At 36.1% G+C, this 24,490-nt stretch overlaps 1 protein-coding gene across 7 annotated transcripts in view; it reads right to left on the bottom strand.

The window, feature by feature from the left end:
- The window catches only part of LRRC28 (leucine rich repeat containing 28), a 230,878-nt gene that overhangs the window by 37,046 nt on the left and 169,342 nt on the right, over window positions 1-24,490 (bottom strand). The gene's annotated exons all lie outside the window — the stretch shown is intronic.

Below are 24,490 nucleotides of genomic sequence, written 5' to 3'. Positions count from 1 at the left end.
TAGATGAATGGTCAAAGGGTATGAACAGACAGTTTTCAGGGGAAGAAATAAAAACTATCTATAGTCTTATGAAAAAAAATGCTCTAAATCACTATTAGAGAAACAAATTAAAACAACTTTGAGGCATCACCTCACATTGATCAGACTGGCTAATATGACAGAAAAGTAAAATGACAAATGTTGGAAGGGATATGGAAAAACTGGGACACTAATGCTCTGTTGGTGGAGTTATGAAATGGACTAACCATTCTGGAGAACAATTTGAAACTATGTTCAAAGGGCTATAAAACTGTGCATACCTTTTGAACTAGCCATATCACTACTAGATCTGTATCCGAAAAAGATCAAAGAAAAATGAGATGGGCCTATATGTACAATAATTGAGAGGATGCCCATTAACTGAGAAATAGCTGAACAAGTTGGAGTATATTATTGTGATGCAATAATACTGTGCTATAAGAAATGATGGGCAGAATGCTTTCAGAAAAACTTGGGACTTATTTGAACTGATGCAAAGTGAAGTGAGCAGAACCATATGAGCACTGCAATGTAACAATGTAACAGCAATATCATATGATGATCAATTATAAATGATTTGGCTATTCTCAGCAATACAATGATCCAAAGGACTTATGATGAAAAGTTATCCACCTCCAGAAAAAGAACTGGAGTCTGAATGTAGAAAGAAAAACTTTCTTTATTATTCTTGAGTTTTTGGTCTGTTTTCTTTCACAATATAAGTGATATGGAAATATTTTGCATGACTGAACATGTATAATCTATATAAAATTCCTTTCTTTTTTAAGGAGGCAGAGGGAATTTATCTTCTTTGCCTCATCTTTCATCTCCTTTGTCTCATTTTCCAGTTGGTTGATTTTGGCTTTCAAGACTCTATTTTCTCATTCTAGTTCAAGTGCCTCTGTTTCCAGATGACTTATCTTAGTTTTTAAGTTCTTTTCCCAATTGTCTTCAGCCTCTCTTAATTGTGTTTGGAATTGAATTTTGAGGTCTTCCAAAGCCTGTATCCAATTCCCTGGGATTTCTGATTCATTGTTTGCTGAGCCCTCCCCCTCTGTTATATTTTCTGTATAGAAGCTGTCTATTGTAATTTCTCCCTTCCTTTTTCTGTTGTATGCTCATATTCACCCCTTCTTTGCTCCCCGTATTTGTCTGTGGTCTTGCTCCACTCATTTTTTTGGTTTTGGGGGCTTCTGTCAGTCTCCCCTCTTGGAGCTTTGTCAGATCTCTCAGTGCAGTCTCTGGGGGAGGAGTGTTGGAGTTTGAGCTTCCCTATCCTCTGGAGGCTTTTGATTGGATTCAAGTCCAGCAGTCAATGAGGGAGGGATGTGGAGCCCGGGTTTCCCTGAGTTCTGAAGACTTTTTATGGGATTAAGTTCAGCTGGGTTGGGCTGGGTATGCTCTGAGGCCAAAACTTCCTGGAAGGCTGGAGCAAATATGGAGGATCTCCACAGCTCTGGTCAGGCTGCCAGCTCTGTGCTCCTTCTCCAGCTCCTTCCCCACCATCTGTGTTTGATGCTCTGAACTTGGCACAGCCCTGCCCGCAAGGTAAACCCTGCAGACCAGCACCTTTTCCCATCCAGAGGTTCCCGCTGCCGCTGGAGGCTCAGTGCTCTCGGTGGGTGGGGGGAGGGGTCCTGGGACCTTCCTTCTACCTTCCCCTTAAACCTGAGTGTTCTTGGATTCCAGCTTTTGGGGGGGGCGTACTTTTTGAACTGAATTCAGTAAGAGGGTTCTTGGACTTTGTCTTGCTGTTAGGTTTGATTTTCAGTCCCCTTGGAGCATTCAGTTTATGTTCAGTAAGGAAGGGTGTTCAAAGGTCTGAACTTCTGCTCCTTCTAGGCTGCCATCTTGACTCTGCCTCCTCTACTTCAAGGCAGAGGGAATTTAGAACTCACATTTTTTTTTTTGAACTCACATTTTTTAAAAAAGAATTAAATTTTTAAAAATATGTAATTGGCAAAAATTTAACTATATATATTATATGTACACTAAAAACATTAAAAATAAAAGATATGATGTGAGGAAGTCCTAAAACCAGAGTAGAAAAGAATATTGAGAACATGTAGGTATGGATCAACAGAAGAAGAAACAAGCAATATTGTCAATAAAGAAAGAAACAGCTAAGTAATACAGGTAATAGTAAACCTGACAAATAGGAATAACTGAATAATGGGGAAAGGGGAAGAGGGGAGGCTTAAATTATATGTAAGCTACTTGAGAGCAAGGTCTGTCTTATTTTTATACTTAGATCTTATATAAGTATACTGCCTATCCAAAAAAAAAAGTATTCCATAAATACTTGTCGGATTAAATACAAACTATAGACAACTGCTGAATATTTCTCTGTCAAAAACAAAATAGCTAATATCTTTAAAAAATAAAATAAAATCTTTACCTGCTATCTTAGAACTGATACTAAGTATCAGTTCCAAGGTAGGCAGTAATGTCTAGGCAAATGGGGGTAAGTGACTTGCTCAGGGTTATACACTTTGATACCTACTCCCATTAGCCATTTTAATTCCACATTTTCCAGTCCAAAAATCATTTGTAAAAATAGTTAATAAGAATAGGTATCAAAGTAGGGATATGGTATTAGAATATCTTGTTACTCTACTGAATTAAAGTCATCAAGTTCAGATCAATTAAATATAGCCTAAGGTATTGAGAAAACTATATGATGCAATTCCTGATGGAATATCAGTGATCTGTCAGTGATTCCATGGAGAATAATTTAGAAAATTCAAGAGGGCCACATAAGAAAGGTCTCAATTGTCATAAAAGAGAATGGATTCTTTTCATAGTTCTCTCCAGTATCTTTCCTTCTCGTCCTTCCAGAGAGCTATACTATATAACATAGTTGTTTTTTAAGAGGCAAGAAAATCAGCACAACTGTTTTCTACATTGAAAAGGTTTACAATGTGCAAAATATAATATCTATGGATTTCCTACCTCCACAAAGGAATGGGTTGACCAAGTCTTCTCACTTTATTCTATGAATTGTCAAAACAGACTCGAACTCTGTACTTCAATCCCCACAAGCCCTTGCTCCACTTCCCCAAAATGCTTTGTAATCTCATGGAATTCTGAGGTGGGCGAGATCGAGAAGGGATTTAAGCTGATTGCAAAGGCTTTTGTGTCTCTTTTGGACTTCCGTTTTGGGGCAGATGTGGCTCTTTCCATAATGTAGGTGAGGTCTTGTCTAGGCCTCTCTGGCCTAGGCACGTTTTCCTTATCCTGTATTTTCTTTAATCCTTAATCTTCAATAAACCTCTAAAAATATAATACTCCTTGCAGAGAGAAACTAATTTCTACCTTAGTCTCCCCTAAATTTTTATCTTTACAGTGGAGAAAAAACTCTCAATCTTCTGATTTTTTTCTGATCTTTAGTTCAGTTTTAATAGCTAGTGCTTAGAAAATTTTTTTGAGCCACATTTCTCTGGCCGAGTTTTTTTTTTTTTACCCTCGCAAAGCTGCTGCTCATTCCAGCCATTAGCTCCCAGCCCTGCCTGCCTGCCTGCCTGCCGCCGCCAACTGCTTTGGACTACCCAACCCAGCTGCTCGCTCCGCTCAGCCCTGCTTGTCTGGGCTCTGGCTCTGGCCCTGGCCCTGCCCACCCCAGCGGTCTTTCTCTCACTCACCTGACCCACCCGATTCAACCAAGATTGTAATCACCTGGTGACCTGCATGCCCAACAAACCCAGATCCTTGGCTGGTAACAAAATGGGGGGGGGGGGTATTGGCTCCACGTGGGAGGCCTGGGCTCCACGTGGACTGGGGCAGGAGGAGGTATCAGAGCAGGGGAGAGAGAAAAAGGGAGAGAGAAGAAACAGACTTTTCAAACAGAAACTTAAAAAGCAATGGGCTATTTAAAAGAATACCTTTTGACTGTTCTGGTAATTTCACTGATTTCACCTGCGTGCCAGAAGAAAGATTCAGCCCAAAGATTCAACTTTGAAGGGGCAAATGGGTGGCTCAGGGAAATGAGAGCCAGGCCTACAGACATGCGGTCCTGGGTTAAAATCTGGCCTCAGATACTCCCCAGCTGTGGGACGCTGGACGGGTCCCTTAACCCCCATTGCCTAGCCCTTACTACTCTGCCTTCAGACAATAGACATTTAAATGGATAATTAATTAAAAGAAAACAACAACAACAACAAAAAACACACACACACCTAAGGAACTTTAAAGACTGGAGGTTATGATTTTAAGGCAATTCAGACTCCAATGGTTTATAAAAAAAAAAATCTCTGTATTCCATTGCATTTTTCCTGATTGTTTTGTTTAAGGTTTAACTTTGTGATTTTAAGTTCACATATTACTGGATTCAATATTATTCTGTTACACTGGAGGTTGATTGAATTTATTTTGAATGTACTGAGTTTTGAAATTCTGTTGTTTTTCCCCTATAACTGTGCTGAAGAAATATTATTGTAATTAAGCCCATATGAAAAAAAAACAACCTTTCTATTTTGACTTTGTAAATTATCACATAGAGGATAGATGGACTTCAGGACTGGTTGTAATTGTATGACAACCTTTGGAAAATTTAATATGCTAAACATCTCAAATGATTTTAAGGGTTTTTAAAATATGATTTTTGTAATTTTTTTAACAATCTCTGGTTATTTTGCCTGCCCCTACCACGAGGTAAGGCCCATTCTAGTAGCTGAAGTGAACTACATTTTATAACCCCCAACCTTCCCGCATTTCTAAATATGTGAATGGAAGTTGGGGCAGTTAATCTCAGGGCATTTGTACCCCTAAAAAGCCTCCAAAAAAGGAGCACCCCTTTATTTATACTCTTCAGCTCACTTTTTTACTTCCACCAGAATGATATATAGATTTCTTGATTATGTTCTTAACCTAAGATGAGTTTTACTTTGTTTAAAAATATATGTTTATTACCAAGGTTGAAAGATTGCTACATTTGTAAAAATTGTGACAAATATCCATCAATTCATAGGTTTAAAAATGTCATACAACTTATGTGAAATGTGAAAGTGTGTTTGTTTGCTATTGTAATTAATTGGGCTATTGAGAATTTTGGGGATATTGGTAACTATATATGTGTAATACTATTCTTTAAAAATGAAAAATTGTTACCTTCTTCAATTCATTTGCCTTCTACTCACAGTGATCATGGCCAGATACGAAGAGGAAATGGATCTCACTTTTGGTGAGAAAGCCTTGCATTTTATATTCTCTTAACTGACACAGAGTGTCAATGATCATAAGCTACATTATTGAATTTTAAAGCTCTTTTATTATTATATTTTTCTTGCATGTGCAATATACTATTTGTTTTTTTTATTATTTTTCTCTCCTTTTTATATTTGAAGCACATGTCACCAGCATTAAGATTTTCTTTAACTTTTTGACTTTTCAGTACTCTAAGTTAAGATACATTTGCCAATGCATACCCTAAAAAGCTTGTGACTATAAAAATGATGCCACTAATTATTTAAAAAAATTATGGGACTTTGCTTAATGATTCTGTCTGATTCCAGGACAAGATATACACACAAGAGCCATTGCACAGGGCCAAAGAAAAGCCAATCCAGGATGGATTGATGCACTTCTAGGCCAATGCAAAGGTCTTGAACCTAGTGTGAAGACTTGAGGTTACTGTGTTTAACATTGTTAGACATAGGCTTTCCTTGTGTCCACACTCACTCTGAAAATACTCACAGAAATACTCACAGAAATACTCACGGAAACCTTGGCTCATAATCTGGTCCCCTTTTCTGCCTCTCATAATGTGGTACCTTTCTGTAGTCCTGGCTATTGACTGAGTAAATACATCATTGCTTAGATCATTTTGATTGGGCCCTAATAGAAGGACCTATTATAGATTTATTTTTCTTTTACTTGGAATTTTTACACATAAGACTTTGATAGTCTATATTTTCATCCTGAAATTTTTCTTTTATTTGGATTTTTCTTATATCTTTTTAATTTCTCTTGCCAATTGATTCATATACCTCATACCTCAGCCATACATCCCTAAGTGATTCTGTATTTGTCAATCACCCTCTTAACGGGGGAATGTAAAAAAATATTATCATTTAAATTGCAAAGTTTAAATTCCTTTTAAGAAGAATTTTAGGTAAAGAAGATGCTACCTCTCTGAATCCAGAACTGAACTGTTGGAGAAGATACCATGAAAAAGCCTCCAGACCACAAGCTGCACAAAAATTGAATTTTGGGTGTGGTTGATTGAACATTTATTTGTACGTATACTTTCATGCCAAAGGGGACTGCCCCCTAACTGGCTTTTTGTCAATGCGTTCAGCAATTATTGGTTTTATTCTTTTTTTTCTCTTATTCTCAAATTATTGTAATCTTTAAATTGATTATGTTTTCATGATCCTTTGGAAAAAAAAGTAATTTTTTTCAAACAATCAAATGGAGGTATGTAAAAATAGGCTCGAACTCTGTACTTCAATCCCCACAAGCTCTTGCTCCACTTCTCCAAAATGCTTTGTAATCTCACAGAATTCTGAGGTGGGCGAGATCGAGAAGGGATTTAAGCTGATTGCAAAGGCTTTTGTGTCTCTTTTGGACTTCCGTTTTGGGGCAGATGTGGCTCTTTCCATAATGTAGGTGAGGTCTTGTCTAGGCCTCTCTGGCCTAGGCACGTTTTCCTTATCCTGTATTTTCTTTAATCCTTAATCTTCAATAAACCTCTAAAAATATAATACTCCTTGCAGAGAGAAACTAATTTCTACCTCCCTCAGTCTTCCCTAAATTTTTATCTTTACAGAATCTATTCATTCAAGTCATCATAAGTAATCTTAATAAATAGTTTTTATCACTTGGATCAAAAGTGTAGATTTCAAATTTGCAGATGACTGAAACCTGGGAGAAATAGCTAACAGATGACAGATTCAAGATTCAAAATAATCCTGAGAGCTTTGATTCTTAGGCCAAATCTTAATGTGTATAAATAAGTCTTATTCTTACATTTTAAAAATCAGTTTCCTAAGTACAATATTTAAAAAAGTACAGATAGAAAGGAGTTTATCTGAAAAAAATTTCTTAAGGTTTTAGTGGACTTGCAAGTTGACTGTAAATCAAGAGTGTGAAATGGGAATCAAAAAAGCAAATGAGATTTTAGACTGCATTAAGAGAGGATTAATACATAATATCAGAGATGTAATAGTCTCACAGTATTCTGTTCTAGTCTACTAATACCTAGATGTTCCAATGTTCAGTTTGGGGCACTATATTTTAGAAAAAGCATTGATAATCTTGAGATTCTGTAGAGGAAGTCAACCAAGACAGTGATGGGCTTCAATTACATAAGAATTTATGAAGCAGACCCAGAAATAGGAGGTCCTGGGTTGAAATCTGGCCTCAGACACTTCCTAGCTGTGTGACCCTGGGCAAGCCACTTAACCTACATTGCCTACCCATTACCACTCTTCTGCTTCAGAACCAAGACACAGTATTGTTTCTAAGGTCAAAGGTAAGGGTTTTTTTAAAATTTAACATACATTTAAAAAATATATAGTTCCAAATTCTTTCCTTCCTTCCTGTCTTTCTCCAAATCCCTGAGAAGGTAAGCAATTTGACATTGATTAGACATCTGAAGTCATAAAATATATTTCCATATCAGTCATGTTGCAAAATAAAATACCCCCCCCCCCAAATCCAAGAAAAATAAGGAAAGTTTAAAAAGTATTCAGCAATCTGCACTTATCATTCATCAGTTCTCTCTCTGGAGGTAAATAATATTTTTTTCATTATGGATCCTTTGGACAGTCTTGGATCATTGTCTTGATCAAAGATGCCAAGTCTTTCACAGTTGACCATCCTTATAATATTGCTGTTTTTGTGTACAATGTTTTCCTGGTTCTGCTCTCTTCACTTTGCATAAGTTGATAAAAAAAACTTCCTATATTTTCTTGAAACCACATTGCTTGCCATCTTTTATAGCACAATCCAGAACTATCATGTACCACAACTTGTTCAGCCATTTCTTGATTAATGGGCATCCCCTCAATTTCCAATTCATTGCCAACACAAAAAGGGTGGCAACAAATATTTTTGTACAAATATGTCCTTTTCCATATTTTTTATATCTTCACAATATAGATCTTAGCAATGATATTGCTGGTTCACAGAATATGCATAGTTTCATAACCATTTGGCCACAATTCCAAATTTTTTTTCCAGAATGGTTAGACTAGTTTGAAACTACACCAACAATGCATTAGTGTCTCATTTTCCTTTCCTGTCATGTTAACAATCTGGTAGGTATATGGTAATATCTCGAGTTGTTTTAATTTGCATTAATTTTGCAATAGTGATTTAGAACATTTCTTAGGCAATTATTTTTATTATTTTATTTCTTCTAAAAACTGCCTCTTCATATCTTTTAACTACTTAATAATTAGGAAATGGATTATATTTTTATAAGTTTGGCTCTGTTCTTTACATATTTATGAAATAAAGCCATTCTCAGAGAAACTCACTATAAAATTTCTTTTCCTGGTTTCTAGTTTTCCTTTTAATTTTGGCTGCACTAATTTTGTTTATGTGAAAATTTCTTAATTTCATGTAATTAAAATTACTAATTTTACTTCTTGTGATCCTTTCTATCTCTTTTTTGGTCCTAAATTCTTCCCTTATTCACAGATCTGACCAGCTACATTTTTCTATGCTCCCTTAATTTAATTATGTCACTCTTTATGTGTAAATGATTTATCCATTTTGACCTTATCTTGGTATATGATTTGAGCTGTTGGTTGATTCCTATCTGCCAAATTACTTCCTTTCTAGTTTTCTCAACAATTTTTGTCAATGGTGAGTTCTTGCCCCAAAGGCTTTGGATCTTTGGATTTATCAAACACTAGAATACTATGATCATTTACAAAATACTATCTTATGCCTAATCTATTTTGCTGGTCCTTCACTCTTTTTTTTTAATCCAGTACCAGATTGTTTTGATGATTGCTATTCACACATATTTTCATTGATTCCCTTGATATTTCTGACCTTTGGTTCTTTCTGATGAATCTCATTATTATTTTTTCTATCTCTACAAAATAATTCTTTGGTACTACCAGTAAATTAATTTAGATAGAATTGTAATTTTTACCATATTGGCACAGTCTATTTATAGACAACGAATATATCTCTAATTATTTAGACCAATCTTAAATTGTGTGAAGTGTTTTGTAATCATGTTCATCTAATTCCTAGGTTTGTCTTAGCAAGTATTTTATGTTGTTTCCAGTTATTTTAAATGGAATTTCTCTTTCTATCTCTTCTTGCAGGGTTGTATTGATAGTTTATAGAAATGTTAATGATTTATGTGGGTTTATTTTATGTCCTGAAATTTTGCTATAGTAGTTAATTTCAACTAGTTTTTCAGTTGATTTTCAATGGTTCTCTAAGTATACCATTATATCATCTGAAAAATGTGATTGTTTTGTTTCCTCATTGCTATTTTTTGTTGCTTCTATTTCTTCTTCTTGTCTTATTGCTATAGCTAGCATTTCTAATATATTGAACAAAGTGGAGACAATAAGCATCCATACTTCACCTCTGATCTTACTGGGGAGACTAATAGTTTATGGCCATTACAGATTATGCTTACTCTTGATTTTAGATATACTTCTTATCATTTTGAGGAAAACTCCATTTATTCTTATGCTTTCTATTATTTTTTAAACCCTTACCTTCCATCTTAGAATCAATACTGTGTATTGGTTCCAAGGCAGAAGAGTGGGAAGGGCTAGGCAATGGGGGTTAAGTGACTTGCCCAGGGTTACACATCTGGGAAGTGTCTGAGGTCAGCTTTGAACCTAGGACCTCCCCTCTCTAGATCTGGCTCTCAATCCACTGAGCTATCCAGCTGCCCCTCTTTCTGGTATTTTTAATAGGAATGGATGTTGTATTTCATCAAAAGTTTTTCCTTCATTTAATGATAAAATCATAGAATTTTTGTGTTTTTGTTATTGACAATATCAATTATGCTACTAGTTTTCCTAATACTGAACCAGCCCTGCCTTCCTGGTATAAATTCCACCTGGTCATAGTATATGATCTTTGTGATATATTGTTGTAATTTCCTTGCTAGTAATGCATTTAAAATTTTGGCACCAATATTCTTTAGGGAAATTGGTACATAGTTTTCTTTCTCTGTTCTTGTGCTTCCAAAATTAGGTATCAAAACATATGTCATCAAAAGAATTTGGTAGGGCTCCTTCTTAACGTATTTTTTCAAAGAGTTTATATAACATTATGATTAATTCTTCTTTAAGTCTTTAGTAAAATTCACTTGTAAGTCCATCTGATTCTGAGAACTTTTATTTAGGAAACTCATATAAGGTTTGTTCAATTTCTTCTAAATAGGATTAAGTATTTTCTTTCCTCTTCTGTTAATCTGGTGTAGTAGAGGAATGGGGAGAGAGAGCTTGTAAACGAAGATGCAAGGCTGGAGGCCTAGGTCTAGCTGTCAATCAAGAGAAGATTCCAACGGAATGTTCCCAGGAGTGGCAGTTGGGGGTTTGCTGGCCACAATGAGAAAAGAAACTTGGCTTTTGGACTTTGTCTCTGTCTCTCTGACTCTGGGTAGTTGAAGCTGATAAGAAAAAGAAACTTGGCTTTTGAGTTGGTGGTCTATTTGAGAGTTGAACTGGCCAGGAGAAACTGAGAGACTTGGAACTTTGTTTTCTCTTTGGGGGGAGTTGTCTCAGACTGAAGGACCCTGGGGGAATGGGGGGATTCAGAAATTAAGCTGAGAGACCTAGATGATTTTGTGAGAAAGAAGAAGATTTAAAAGGCTGTTGTCCTCCATCTCCCTAACTGTCTAAGAGTCACAGTTTTTGTGACTTTCTCAATCCTTCATTTAGATTAGGGATTTCTTCATCCCTCTTACCTCCTGTTATCCCAATAAAACCCTTGACTGAGAAAGCAACTAGAGTATCTTTATAGTTCACTTAGGAGGGAGGGAAGAAGAAGAAGGCTTCAAGAAGATTGGGAGGTGAGGGAGACAAAAAGGAGAGGGTTGGTTAAGGGAGGGAGTGACAGAAGAAGGAGGTTAAAAGATATATTGATCCATCAGCCATCAGTAAGGATCAATAGGCAGGCCCAGAGCATCCCCAGAGTATCCTCCAGTATCTATCTAGAGTAGTATCCCCTGTGTACCAGCATCTCTGTGTGGTGGCATCCCTCAGCATTTCTCATTCCTATCTCCATTACTACTAAGCAGCCTCAGGTCCCATTAGCAGTCCTCTCTAGTCAAAGCCAGAGAACAGCAGTCATTTGTAAAAGAAACAGTTCCCCTCAGTTACATTCTCTATTTCAACAAGTAATAGTTTCCATTAGTTTACCTTTTCTATTTCAATTAGTAGTAGTTTCCCTCGGTTTACTTCTTATATTTCACTGGGCAATATTTTTGTAAATATCCATTCATTTCAATAAGATTATCAGTTATTAATTGGGAAAAACTCCTGATAATTACATGGGCAAGATAAGACAAAACTGACTCATCAGAACCCAGGGTTGTATCAGAGTCAGAGCCCACGCATCTGGTAAGAGGATAACAAGAATGAAGAAAAGGGTTAAAGTGTATGTAGCATGATTTGAAAATGTATATTTATTCTTCATAATTTGAACTGTATTACATCAAAGTGAAAATCTTCAAAGTATTTCTACACAATTATTTATCTAAAGAAATTGATGAAACAATTTAATGTATTTTTTAAAACCTATATTATTTTAATAGCTATAAATTTCACTCTCTTCAAGATTAATGACCAATCTCTTCAAAACTACAAATAAATTGGGTTGACACAACTATATATTTTTGACACAAAAGGCATATAAGCACAAAATTATTAAATACTTCTTTAATATTAGAAGTAACAAAATTCTTGTGATGCATTCACAATATATTCAGATGAGGAAGAAAAAAAAGTATCTAAAGAGACCAATGATACCAGCCAAGGGAGTTAATCAACAAAAAAGAAATGCACAGGACATGGAAGAAAAAGAACAAATGAAATGGAACACAAAAATCATCAAGGGGTTGCGATGACCTAGAAGCTTAATATGAGTTAACAGTGTAATGTGACAATTAAAATAATCCCCACCTGAAATCTTAATCTGATGAGAGACTAAATTAAAATAGCAACCCCATTGAAACCCAAAGCATACCCCAATGCAAAACCATGTTTTATCCTGTCAGGTTTCACAATTTAGAAAGGACATTAGGTTCAGGGAAAAGTCACCTGGATGGTAAGGAAATTGAATACCCTTCCATTTAGGAATCATATGGAGCAACTGGGGATGCTTATTTTGGAAGAACTCAAATCATGTATATATTTTCCATAAATAAGAAGGGATAGATCACCAGATTTGGAGTAAGGAAAAACCTGAATTCAAATCATGAGTTAGATATGTATTAGTTATATGACCCAGGGCAAGTCACTTAATCTCTGTTAGCCTCAGTTCCCTCAACTGTAATATGGAATAATAAATAATAGTACCTAATTCATAAGGGCTTTTGTGAGGATTGAATAAGATAAAATTCGTAAAGCACCATGTAAATTTTAAAGCACTAGTCTCTCTAAATGTTAGCCAGTATCATCATCATCATCATCATCATCATCATCATTCACAAGTATGATTTTAAGACTGGAAAAGAGAATAAAACTGGTTAATATAGAATAGAACCATCCCTCCCCAAAAAGTGGGGTGATAGAGACTATCTAACTGACTTTAAAGAAGTTTGATAATGGAATAAGACACTTGTAGGCCATTCAACTGTTTACAAATTTACTTAACTATAACAGGGAAAGAACATTCAGCAAGGAGATATCTATATCTATATCTATATCTATAAAATCATGAGTTGATTTGGCTGAGGAAAACTCCTCTGTTTTTGATATTGTATTTAGTTAGAGTGTTGACAGTGATGACACTTTTCCTATAGTCACTAACCCTCTCATAGGTCAAGGAGAATTATTATATAACACCAAACTCTTGGCATTCAGTAGCCTAATAGTCAGGACCTCCACTTCCTTAGGAATCCTAAAGAAGGGGAATGAAAAATCTTTGCCCTCTTTAAGATCTTTGAAAGATGGAACACCTTCTTCCTTAGGTCCTGGGTAGATATTTTGATCTCCCAACAATACTATTCTTGGGCATGTGTAGTAGTTATATAATGGCCATAGGGTATTGCCTTGGTAGCCAAGTAGAGAGACCAATCAGTTCTAGATCACTATAAAAAAAGGCTACATTAGTTGTCTTTTTGTCACTGCCCATGCAAATCTTCACTCTGCTGGGGCCCTGCTCCTGGGGTCAGTACTGTTCCCTGTTGGCACTGCCATTTTGTTGAGGCCTCCTCAACAAAATATCCTGACATTATTTACTAATGGGACCAATTGCCAATGCTGCTGGCACTCACACTATATGTCAAGGTTAAATATTCCCAGTGTATCTCTGAACACTACTTTGGGTGCTGCAACAGTCCAATTGTATCAGGGGGAGATAATTGCCATTACTGGTGCCTGAATCTGCCTCCCTATGCACTGGCAGAATGTTGCTGTGAACCTGTCCTACTAATGCTAGGAGCCTGAATCTATTCCTTATCCTGGGGTGAGCCTTGATCCCTATGATGGAATGGATGGAACTTCCCCCATCTGACTCAGTAGTCCCTTTATATTAGGGTAATGTTGTCATGGACTAATACTGCTCTATCCTGCCACAGTGGGCTATGCATTCTCCATGCTTATCTTTCTCACTCTTCCTGTGCTCTACTTGTGGTAATTCCATATCAGACATTCAATTGTTCTGGGCTAGGCCTGACTCAAGAGAATTTCCTGGTAGTCCAGGCTCTGTATTATAATGAAATGAGACACTCATACATCTTTTAACAATTAACAAAAGAGATATAAACTTAGCATAGCTGGGCAAGGATATTCAATGGGCACATGCATCAAGGGCACTGCAACATGATTCAACTGAGTAAAGCTCCCCTGTCTGAGTTGACAATTTCATTCTACTAGCCAAACTTCAGAACCAGGCTGAAGTCCTATTGTTAAAATTACCTAAAATGGTGTTGACTGCATGAGTCCTGAGGCCGTTCAACTAATCAATCAAGTCAAAGGATGATTTTGATAAATACCTTTGAAGGAAGAAACTAGTCCAAACTGTAGAGAGATGTATGTTAGAATACTGCTCCCACCACATAAGAGTAATATAATAGCCAAAAAAGTTAATGAAAATTTAGGCTACATTAATATGAATATTTTGTCTAGAGAGAGGTGACAGTTCCTATATAGTTACAGATAGATAGTGGTATCTACCTAGTTATAACTATTTAGATATACCTATCTAGTTAGCTATATTGAATTTTCATATTTTTGTCCAGGTCTAGGTATTACATATTGAAGGGATACTGACAAGCTTGAATATATTCAAAGTAGGCCAACTTAGATATTGAAGGAACTAGAAATCCCATACAAGGATCAATAAAATGAAGGACATTCATCCTGATGATGAAAAGACTTAGAGTGGATGTGAAACATTTAAAGTATCATATCAAAGTATCATAGAGGGTAAGATTTACTTTGCCTTCCTAGGGAGAAGAAAACTGGCTAGAAGTAAAAGACAGGTTCACTTTGGTTCAATATATGAAAAAGCTTCCTAACAAGTAGTTGTTTTAAGATAGACTATCTCAGAGGGAAGTTAATTTCCTGTAAGTAGAGGTCTTCAAGTAGAAGCTGAATGATTGCTTTTTGAGGATATTATAGATAAGATTCATTATCTGGGTAAGAGTTGGGTTGGGCGTTCTTTTGGTCACTTCTTTTACCATGTTAGGCAGTATTTTACTATAAGAACCTCTAGGATTAATTTTTCTTTTCTATTTTTCTTTACAAGTAATATAAATGATTGTATTTTAAATACTCTATGTAACAGAGGTGGTAATGCAATGCACTGGTGTCAAACTCATTTAGAAATATGGACCATTCAACCATATAAAAGGATCTTTATGGGTGCATATTAACTTAAAAACCTATTTTATTATTATCTTTATTTTATTATAGTCAGACTATAAGGGATCATATAAAGCTATATTCTCAGATACACTGAAAAGTACACTGCTTTAAGATTAGGTTTAATATGCCATGAGTCAGGGTTGGATTACAATTTAACATTCAAAGAAACAGTGTTTCCCTCTTTGTATTTCCTTAATAGCATATGGAAGCTACCACAGAATAGGGTTTGAGGGAGAGAATTCTGAAATAGTATACTATTCAAGCTGACACACAGGACTTGCTAGATAGGCTGGTGTAGAATTAATTACCTTGCAAGAGTATAAGCAGCAGTAGTTATTCTGTGTTAGTCTCATTATGATGCTAGCTTAGTTATAATGTAGCTTATCAATGCAGTTGTCAACTATCATATAATTGACAGATTCAAGTGTACCATTTGATGTTAATAACAATGAATGATATTTTATATATGGAAAATCTGTGAGATAATCTTATATTTTTAAAACCAAAAAATCTGGTCAGTATAATTAACTTTGTAGTAAGCTATTTATTCCTTAACTAATAAGTGTCAAGACTTTTCAAAGCATCATAAAACCGAGGTAACAAATTTAAGAGGTAGTATATTTTTTCCTTCTTTTAACTTAAAGCCCCTTTTAAGAAAAATATCAGGCATTTGAACTTTATAAAGCAAGGAAATTGTCTAATGCTACAAAGAACTTTTTCATGTAGCTTCTGCAAGTCCTGGATTCTGTCTAAAACATTTCCACTTTCCTTCTTTCAGTCTTCCAGATCAAAGAACTTTCTTTTAGAAAAGAGCAAAAGCTATGATTCCTGGACAAACTCCATTTTAATTTTTTTTTAAACCTCAAGGCTCTGGCATATGTATTCAATGTGGTTGAAGATGGAACAAAAACATCTTATATATCTATGCTGGTGCTCTCTTAATCTTATTGAGAAGGCAAACAACAACATGTTACCAGATAGATTTGTTTATCATATGTAGACTATTCTAGGGCCCATTTATTATATAAAAAGGTGATTTCTCAATAAAGTGAAGGGAATAATGTAGTCAAAGTACCAAGTTATCCAGTATAATGGGTTTAAATAATTTATATATTGTTTGGAATAATTAAATGTCATTCTTGTTTGAATGAAGTAAAAACTGAATATCATCTAACAATTAGTAATAGTAACAACATTTTGAAAGGTTGTAAATATTGGGTTCATTCATTGAAAATAAATGACATTTTATAAGTTCAATTTCTCCTAACAAAATTGAGAATAATTTACAACAAGTTTCATGCTGGGAGCTAAGATGGTGGTGTAAGGAACACAATGTTTGCTCAAACCCTCCAAACATAAAAACAGAGAACTGCCTCAAAACACAGGAAATCAAGAGAGATATGTCTTAATTAAGGGAGAAGGAAGTACAAGTGCAGCACTGGGGAATCAGCAGAACTCAGACCAACCTAACATCTTCCATATGCGGAGCGGGTTGTGCTACATGACCTAAGTCAACAAAATAGCAGAGTGGAGAACAGTCTAGCCCACAAGATGACAAGAAATCAGAAGCGTAGAACTGCCCAAATAGAAAAGGAAACACAAAAGTTCAAGGAAGAAAATAACTCCCTGAAAATCAAAATTGGGCAGTTAGGAGCTACTGACTCCATAAGACACCAGGAAACAATAAGACAAATTTTAAAAAAAATGAAAAAAATAGAAGAAAATCTAAAATACCTCCCTGGAAAAAGTAATCTGGAAAATAGATCCAGGAGAGACAATCTGGGAATCATCAGAATACCTGAAAATTATGATTCAATAAAGGGCCTGGACACCATATTATAAGAATCATCATCATCAACAATATCAATATCAATAACATCAATAAATCAATAATATCATCAAGGAAAATTGTCCTGATATAGTTGAAGCAGAGGAGAAAACAGAAATTAAAGGAATCTACTGATCACTTCCTAAAAGAGGACTATTACAATCAAATTCAAAAATTCCCTGGCCAAGGAAAAAGTATTTCAAGTACTAGCCATTAGAAGTATAGCCAGAAAAAAATTCAAATATTATAGAGCCACAATCAGTATTATACAAGTCACTGGGAACTTCTACATTAAAGGATCAGAGTCTTGGAATATGATATTCCAAAAGACAAAGAATATAGGATTATAACCAAGAAGTACATGCCCAATGGAATTAAGCATAATACTCCGGGGGGGGGGGGGGGAAGTGATGTTTAATAAAATAGAGGATTTTCAGATATTCCAGATTTTTTAAAAAAGCTGAAAAGAAAATTTGATGAACAAATTTGACACTCAAGAGGAACATAAAAGGTAATATAAAAGTGAAAACTTAGGGATTTCAATAAGGTTAAACAGAGAACATTCAAATCTGGGAAGGTGATAATTAAGATACTTGATACCTATCATACATAAACTACCTAAGGTATTTAAAATATTCAATATACCTAAAGTATTTAAGATACTTAAGAACTTCATCACTATTAGGGAGACAAGAAGTATACACAGAAAGAAGGGAGTAAACTGAAAAGTAAGAGTTAACATAAAAAAAATTAAATAAAGCAAATGATGGGAAAGAGGAACATACTGGGAGAAAAGGAGAGACAGAAAAAGGTATATTATCTCACATGAGGAGAAATGTAAGAGTCAATATAGTGGAGGAGAAGATATGTGGGGTGGTGGCAATGCCTGAACCTTACTCTAATCAGAATTAGTGCAAAGTAGGAATAATACTCATACTCAGTCAGTTTTATAGAAACCTTCCTTACCCTACAAGGAAGTAGGAGAAAAGGGTGAAAAAAAGAGGGAGGATTGGCTGAATAAAAAGTTGGACAAAATTGGAGAGAAATGGTAGAAAGGAAGCAAACATTTGTGAATAGGGAATGGAATAGAGAAGAGGAGAGGGAAGGGGAGAGGAAGGCAGGGGAGGGGATTAGAAGAGAGGAGATGAAAGAGAGGAGAGGAGAGGGAGAGAGGGAGAGAGAGAGAGTGGGAGAGAGAGAGAGAGAGAGAGAGAGAGAGAGAGAGAGAGAGAGAGAGAGAGAGAGAGAGAGAGAGAGAGAGAGAGAGAAAGAGAGAGTAAATGAGGTAAAATAAGATGGAGAGAAATACACAATTGGTAGTCAAAACAGTGAATGTGAATGAGATGAACTCACCCATAAAACAAAAAAAAGGATAGCAAAGTGGATTAAAAACCAGAATCCCACAATATCCTGTCTATAAGAGACATACAAAGAGTGAAAGTAAGAGGCTAGAACAAAATCTATTATGCCTTAGCTTAAGTATTAAAAAAAAAGTAATGATAATAATTATGATTTTCAGACAAAAGTAAGAACTGATCTAATCTAAAATGGAAAGTATATATGTGTGTGTGTGTGTGTGTGTGTGTGTGTGTGTGTACACACACACACACATATATATATAAATTAAACCCTTTCTTTCTTTCTTAGAATTGATACTAAGTATCAGTTCCAAGGTAGATGTGAATTTTAAAACTATTCCACCCAAATCAGACCATTCTTTAGAAGATCTGATTTAGCTATTTCCTAATCAGTAACAATGGAGATACCTGGAATAACAGAATCAGGTCTTGGAAACTCTACATTTCTCCTCCCTTCTTAGTTTAACAATATTTTGGAAGGTCTGCATCAAACTCAAGATTTAATTATCTGAGGAAATGGCCTTCAACAGACATGTGCAAAAAAAAAAATGACAGACCCCTAGGTCTAAGTCTAGCTAAGCCATCATTGGTACAGATGAGATGCAGGAAAGTGATATAAAACTGTCTATATAAGGCATGTCACTTCCTCTCTCCTCCTCTTTCCCTGGAGAGGCAACTCTGGCTGGCAGAGTGCTAGGTGTTCTGACATCTTGGGAGTGGTGGTAGTTATTTGTCTGGGTTTTGGTGGTGAATTTTGTTCTTGACTTGATTCAGGTTCAGGCATCTCAGCTGAGTCCCTTTTGGAGTTCAGGTTGATTCACTCCTCCTTCACACTCCAAACCCTTACTTTCTAGATCTTCTAATCTTCCCAACCAGGTGGGGGGAGAAATCCTTCACCCTTTCCTTCTCCCTTCTTCTTAATCTTCTCCACTATATCAATTAAATCACCATAAAATTTCCAGCTGACTTAGGTATTTTATTATTTGGTATTTCCCCTGGTGACCATTAAAATTTAGATTTTAAGTCACAATGCTAAAATTATCCTCACATAGAAGAACAGTAAGGGATAGGCAATTGGGGTTAAATGACTGGCCTAGGGTCATACAGTTAGGAAGTATGAAGCTATATTTGAACCTAGAACCTCCTGTCTCTAGTTTTGGCTCTCTATCCACTGAGCAACCCTATCTGCCCCTTGAAATTATATATGTATAAAAGGCACCATAGACAATGAAATAATATCAATAATAAGCATATATGCATCAAATGGGATAGTGTACAAATACCTAAAAGAGACATTATATGAGTCACAGAAGGAAATAGACAAGAAAAATCTACAAAAAGTTTCCAAAATCTTTTAAAAAAAATTTAAATATCTATCAGTTAAATACTTTGGGGAATAAGGAAGTATCTCACCCAGGCTGGAAATGCAAGAACTATTCAGACAAAAGCCTGATCTCATTACTAATTGGCATGGGAGGTATGACTTACTCTGTTTCTAGCCTGGGATAATCCTTCTTCAGTTAGCCTAGTGACTTTCAGTTCCTGAGGACTCATCATATTGCTGCTAAACTTAGTGTACATGCCAGATGGACATAGCCCACTACATCTCAGAACTCCCAAGCTTAGGAGATCCATTAACCTTATCGTTTGTCTCCCTAGTCACAGGTACTACAAATGTTTACCATAATGTCTGGCTCCAATATGTCTTTTGCAAAGATTTATTACTAACCACTTTGGATAAAAATGGATTCTAAAATGTTCTATGTTCTTTTTAAAAATAAAATGTATTTTAGACCAAGTCATCACAAAGGTAGAATACTTAAAAATGTTGAATTTAACTAAAAATTAAAATAAAATTTAATAATCAAGAAGTCATACTATTGCTAAATTAAATCCTGACCTAACAAGAGTCCTTGTGTTCCTTTGTTATGGCTGACAATTGACCAAAGCAGATATTTGTTTCTAAAAGGGACTAGAAATGACCAGGAGACCAAATAAGTTCCAATTAGCAGATTAAAAACAGATGAAACCAAGCATAGATGAGAAAAGAAATCATGCTGGTTTTCTTAACTTAGTTCTGAAATATGCAACAATATGCTCCATAAGAACTTTGGGATGTGTATTTTTTTTGTATCCCACTCCAATTCTTTATTAAAGTCGAGTGGATGATGAGTTTTTAAAGGAAATTTTTATCCTATGGCTAAGGCACTTGATCCCTTATAATATCCATCACTTTAACAAGTTCAGGAAGTAAATGGCTGCTTAATTGGTGGGCACATTTTACCTTTTTCTTGGGGAATCTATAATACTTGCTGCAGAAGTCCAAAATATCAAGCAGTCAGTCAAAAAAAACTCATTAAGTGCTTATTATGTGCTATGCATCTGGAATATAAAAAAAAGTAAAAATAATTCTTGCCCTCAAGAATTCATATTCTAATAGAGGAGAAAAAATATAAATTATCAGGTATACACAAGTTATTTAAATAGTAAATGGAAGGTACTTTCAGGAGGAAATACAATAGCAGCTGGGAAATCAAGAAAGTTTTGAGGTATAAGAGAGGATTTAAAGGAAGCCAGAGAAAGCAAAAGAATTGATAAGGAAAAACACACCAGGCATGTGGGGCAGCCAGTGAAACAGTATGGAGCCTGAAAATAAGAGTATTGTGTGTCAGGAACAAGTAGGACTGTGTAGCTAGATCACTGAGCAGTGATGGTGAACCTATGGCATAAGTGCCAAAGATGGCACAGAGCCCTTTCTGTGGGCACAAGGACACCTTCCCTGCCCTCCTTCCTTCCACCCGCCCCACCAGAGCATCTTTACTAGAAAGGCAGAGGGACTCAGGTGGAGCTACTCTTCTCCCCCTCTCCATTATGCCTGATGACATTTTTTCACATTCCCCACCCCTCTGCCCAGCAGCCCAGTGCACAGTGGGTAAGCTTGGTGGCTCACAGGTGGCAGAGCTGGAGGGGAGAAGACCTTGGGCAAATCACTTAATCCTGAATGCCTAGTCCTTACTGCTCTTCTGCCTCAGAGCTAATTGTTAGTATTAATTGTAAGTCAGAAGGTAAGGGCTTAAAAAAAAAGAGTATTGAAATAAATAGTCCAGGTGGGAGATGTTAAGGGCCTAAATGAAAGAGGTTCGTGTATGAGTTGAGAAAAGAATGTATATATAAGGTATTTGTGAAGGTAGAAATTACAAGATTTGGCAATGGATTAAATATAATGTTGTTCATCCTTAATTTCTGTATAAGACCATTTAAGACCACAATGCTGGAGTAATGAATAATGGGTGATGACTTGCCTGTGAATTTAAGTGAGGCAGAACTGCAGGGCAGATGGCCTTATTCTTTCTTTCAGAGTCATCAAAGTCCAGTGTCAAGACCAAAGTCATACTGACAATGGTTCAGGATGTAACGGATGAACTTGGCATCTTTGCTGTCTAACCAAGCTCTGAGCACTTACCAGCACCTACTTTAGCCACCTTCTGTAAACCTCAAAATTTCTTAGACTTATAAATGTTGGAAATTTCACCATTGGGAAATTTCATACTTGAAAAATTTCCTATTGATAGTGGGTCTTGACTATTGGAATGTGAATCCCATTGGCATGGGAGGTTCTTTCTCCTTCCCTTCTTAAGATTACTTTAGGACAGAAACCCTTTGCTGAACAATGGAAAGGACTTTGACCTATGCTTAAGCATAGAACAGGAATTTCTTTGAGTCATGATTGATTTTAGAATTGATACAATGGAGATACTTGGAATCAATCTCCACCCTATTCAGTCCTAACAGGATTGAGTAAGGGCTGCAGCCTAGATCAAAATTTAATTATTCCAATCTCTACCCTACTCAGGTTAACAGGATTTAGAAAGGGCTGTAGCAAAGGATCAAAGATTTAATTATTTGAAAATATGATCTTCAACAGACATGTGCAAAGCCTCTGGGCGGTCCTGGCTTAAGCTAGAGCCTCCATTGGCACAGGGAAATTGATGGACAGTGATTGGTAGATGTGAGAACTGAGGGGAGGCAACTTGGATGTTTTCCTTAAAGAGAGGGGGGTCTGAAGACTGGGGGTGGTTGAGGAGTTGGCCGGAGTGGTTGTGGTGTGCTCTGAGAAGCTTGCTCTGAAGGAAGCTGAAGGTGGGGGCCTCTGAGACTGTTTCTCCATTTTGGTCACGTGAGTAATAGGGACTGATCTCTTTTCTTTGCCCCAGCTATCTAAGGGCTTGGGCCTTTTGGCCCAGCCTAAACAGAAGGGGTATTTAAGCCCTATTCCCTTCTCTCCCTTTTTCTCTCTCTCTATCTCTAATTCCTTTCTTACTCCTATTGTAATTAAACTCCATAAAAGATTTACTGCTGACTTGAGTTTTCATTTAGGAATTAAATAGCTGAATTCCTTGGCGACCTTAAATTAATATATATCAGTCTTTTAAAGTGATTTCCTTGTAACACTTCATGGCTGTTACAACAAGATTATTCTGGTCCACTCACCAGGAGAAGTCTTCACATCCTTGGATCGATATCCCACTAACTCAAATTGATAGGTTTCAGGCCAATGGCTACCCTCAACCTAGTTTTACCAGAGTGTGGCCTTTGAGGATGCTAACAGTTTCTTTAAACCACAGGTGAGAGTCAGGTGACAGATGCACACCAAAGATTGGTGAGTAGCCCTGAGAAGGGCTCAGCAAGCCCTCCCACCAGAGGTACTAGTACTCCCTGAATATGCCATCCACCCCAAACAGGATGAGAATGAGGAATAGTGTAAGATTGAGAAACTGGGCATTAGGTGACTAAGAAGATGGTAGTACCTTTGACAACAGGAATGAAGTTGGGAGGAGGAGAGGATTTGGATGGAAAGATAATATTTAGACATGTTGAGTTTGAGATGCCTAAAAGACAACTGATGTAGGGTTGGAGATTAGAAAAGGGCTGGATATATAGCCCTAGTGTGCCTATGCTTATGTCTAAACTCATTCATTCTTTCATTCTCTCTCTTTTTCTCTCATTCATATCTACATATATCCTTCTCGTCATATCTACATAGCTATAGATCACACACACATGTATACACATGATATTAGAACATACCATACAAAACACATGTACATGTATGCATATATAAAGATAGGGATTATATACATGTATATATTATGCACTTATATATGTGTACAATAACACATGTGTAAATATATCTATGGATGTGTTGGTATGAAGTAATGAATAATATTAATAAATAAGATAAATGAACCTATGGGAGGTGACAGGTTCACCAAATGAGATGGTATAAGGAGAAAAGAAAAAGGGCCCAGGCAGTGCCTTAGGGTATATCCACATTTAGCAGACAGCAAAGGAGACTAAGGAGAAGTGATCAAAAAGATAATTAGAGAACTAGGAAAGAGCAGTATAATGAAAAACTCACAGAAGAGAGAGTATCCAGGAGAAAAATGAAAGCAGCTGTGTCAAAGGCTACAGAAGGAACAAGGATGAGGACTGAAAATAGTCTATTATTTTTTGAAATTGAGATTGTTGATAACTGGCAAGAGCAGTTTCCATCGAAAGATATCAGAAGCAAGCTGCCAGTGTATTTAGAAAACAATGAAAGGCCAGGAATTTAGTGAGAAGAAGTGAAACTATATGTTATTTACTGAATGGATATTTCATCTGTGCTTCTGCTACTAACCCATGTCATATCCAGTTGAATTACAAAAATGATTGCTTACATTTATAAAAAGTTTTAGAGTTTGCAAAACATTAGATATTTCAATTGATCCTCAAAACCAGTCTATGAAATAGGTGTTATTTCCCTTTTACAATGAAAGAGATATGAGAAAAATTAAGTATCTTGTTCAGGGTCACAATACTTGTAAAGATTTGAACCCAAATTTCCTACTTCCAAGTCAAACAATCTATGTATTACACCAGAGCTGTGGAGGAATATCTGTAAGATCCACTGCCAAAAAGGAAGATTTCTGTCACATTAGGAATTGGGCTGCTTACATTCTGAGCCACCTTTATGTAAGATAGACATTAAGACATCTGTTGTCATTAAACTATGATGATTATAAAACAAAAGCTCTTTCTGGTTTTTTATTTCTTGGGTAAAAAGGGGAGTCAGATTTGATAGTACTTGGATAATATTTATATAACAAGGTTGGTCGATAGGAAAAAATTTTTTGTAAATAATAAAGTTCTATATAAATATGATAGGAATAAGACATTTTGGGTAAGGCCTAACCTAGGCCAATCAACCTTGGGGACTAAAATGCAGT

The sequence above is a fragment of the Monodelphis domestica genome, chromosome 1 (assembly GCF_027887165.1).
Source record: "Monodelphis domestica isolate mMonDom1 chromosome 1, mMonDom1.pri, whole genome shotgun sequence".
Taxonomy (NCBI): domain Eukaryota; kingdom Metazoa; phylum Chordata; class Mammalia; order Didelphimorphia; family Didelphidae; genus Monodelphis; species Monodelphis domestica.
Note: the sequence above shows the minus strand (reverse complement) of the source record. Positions and strands in the feature narration are given on the sequence as shown.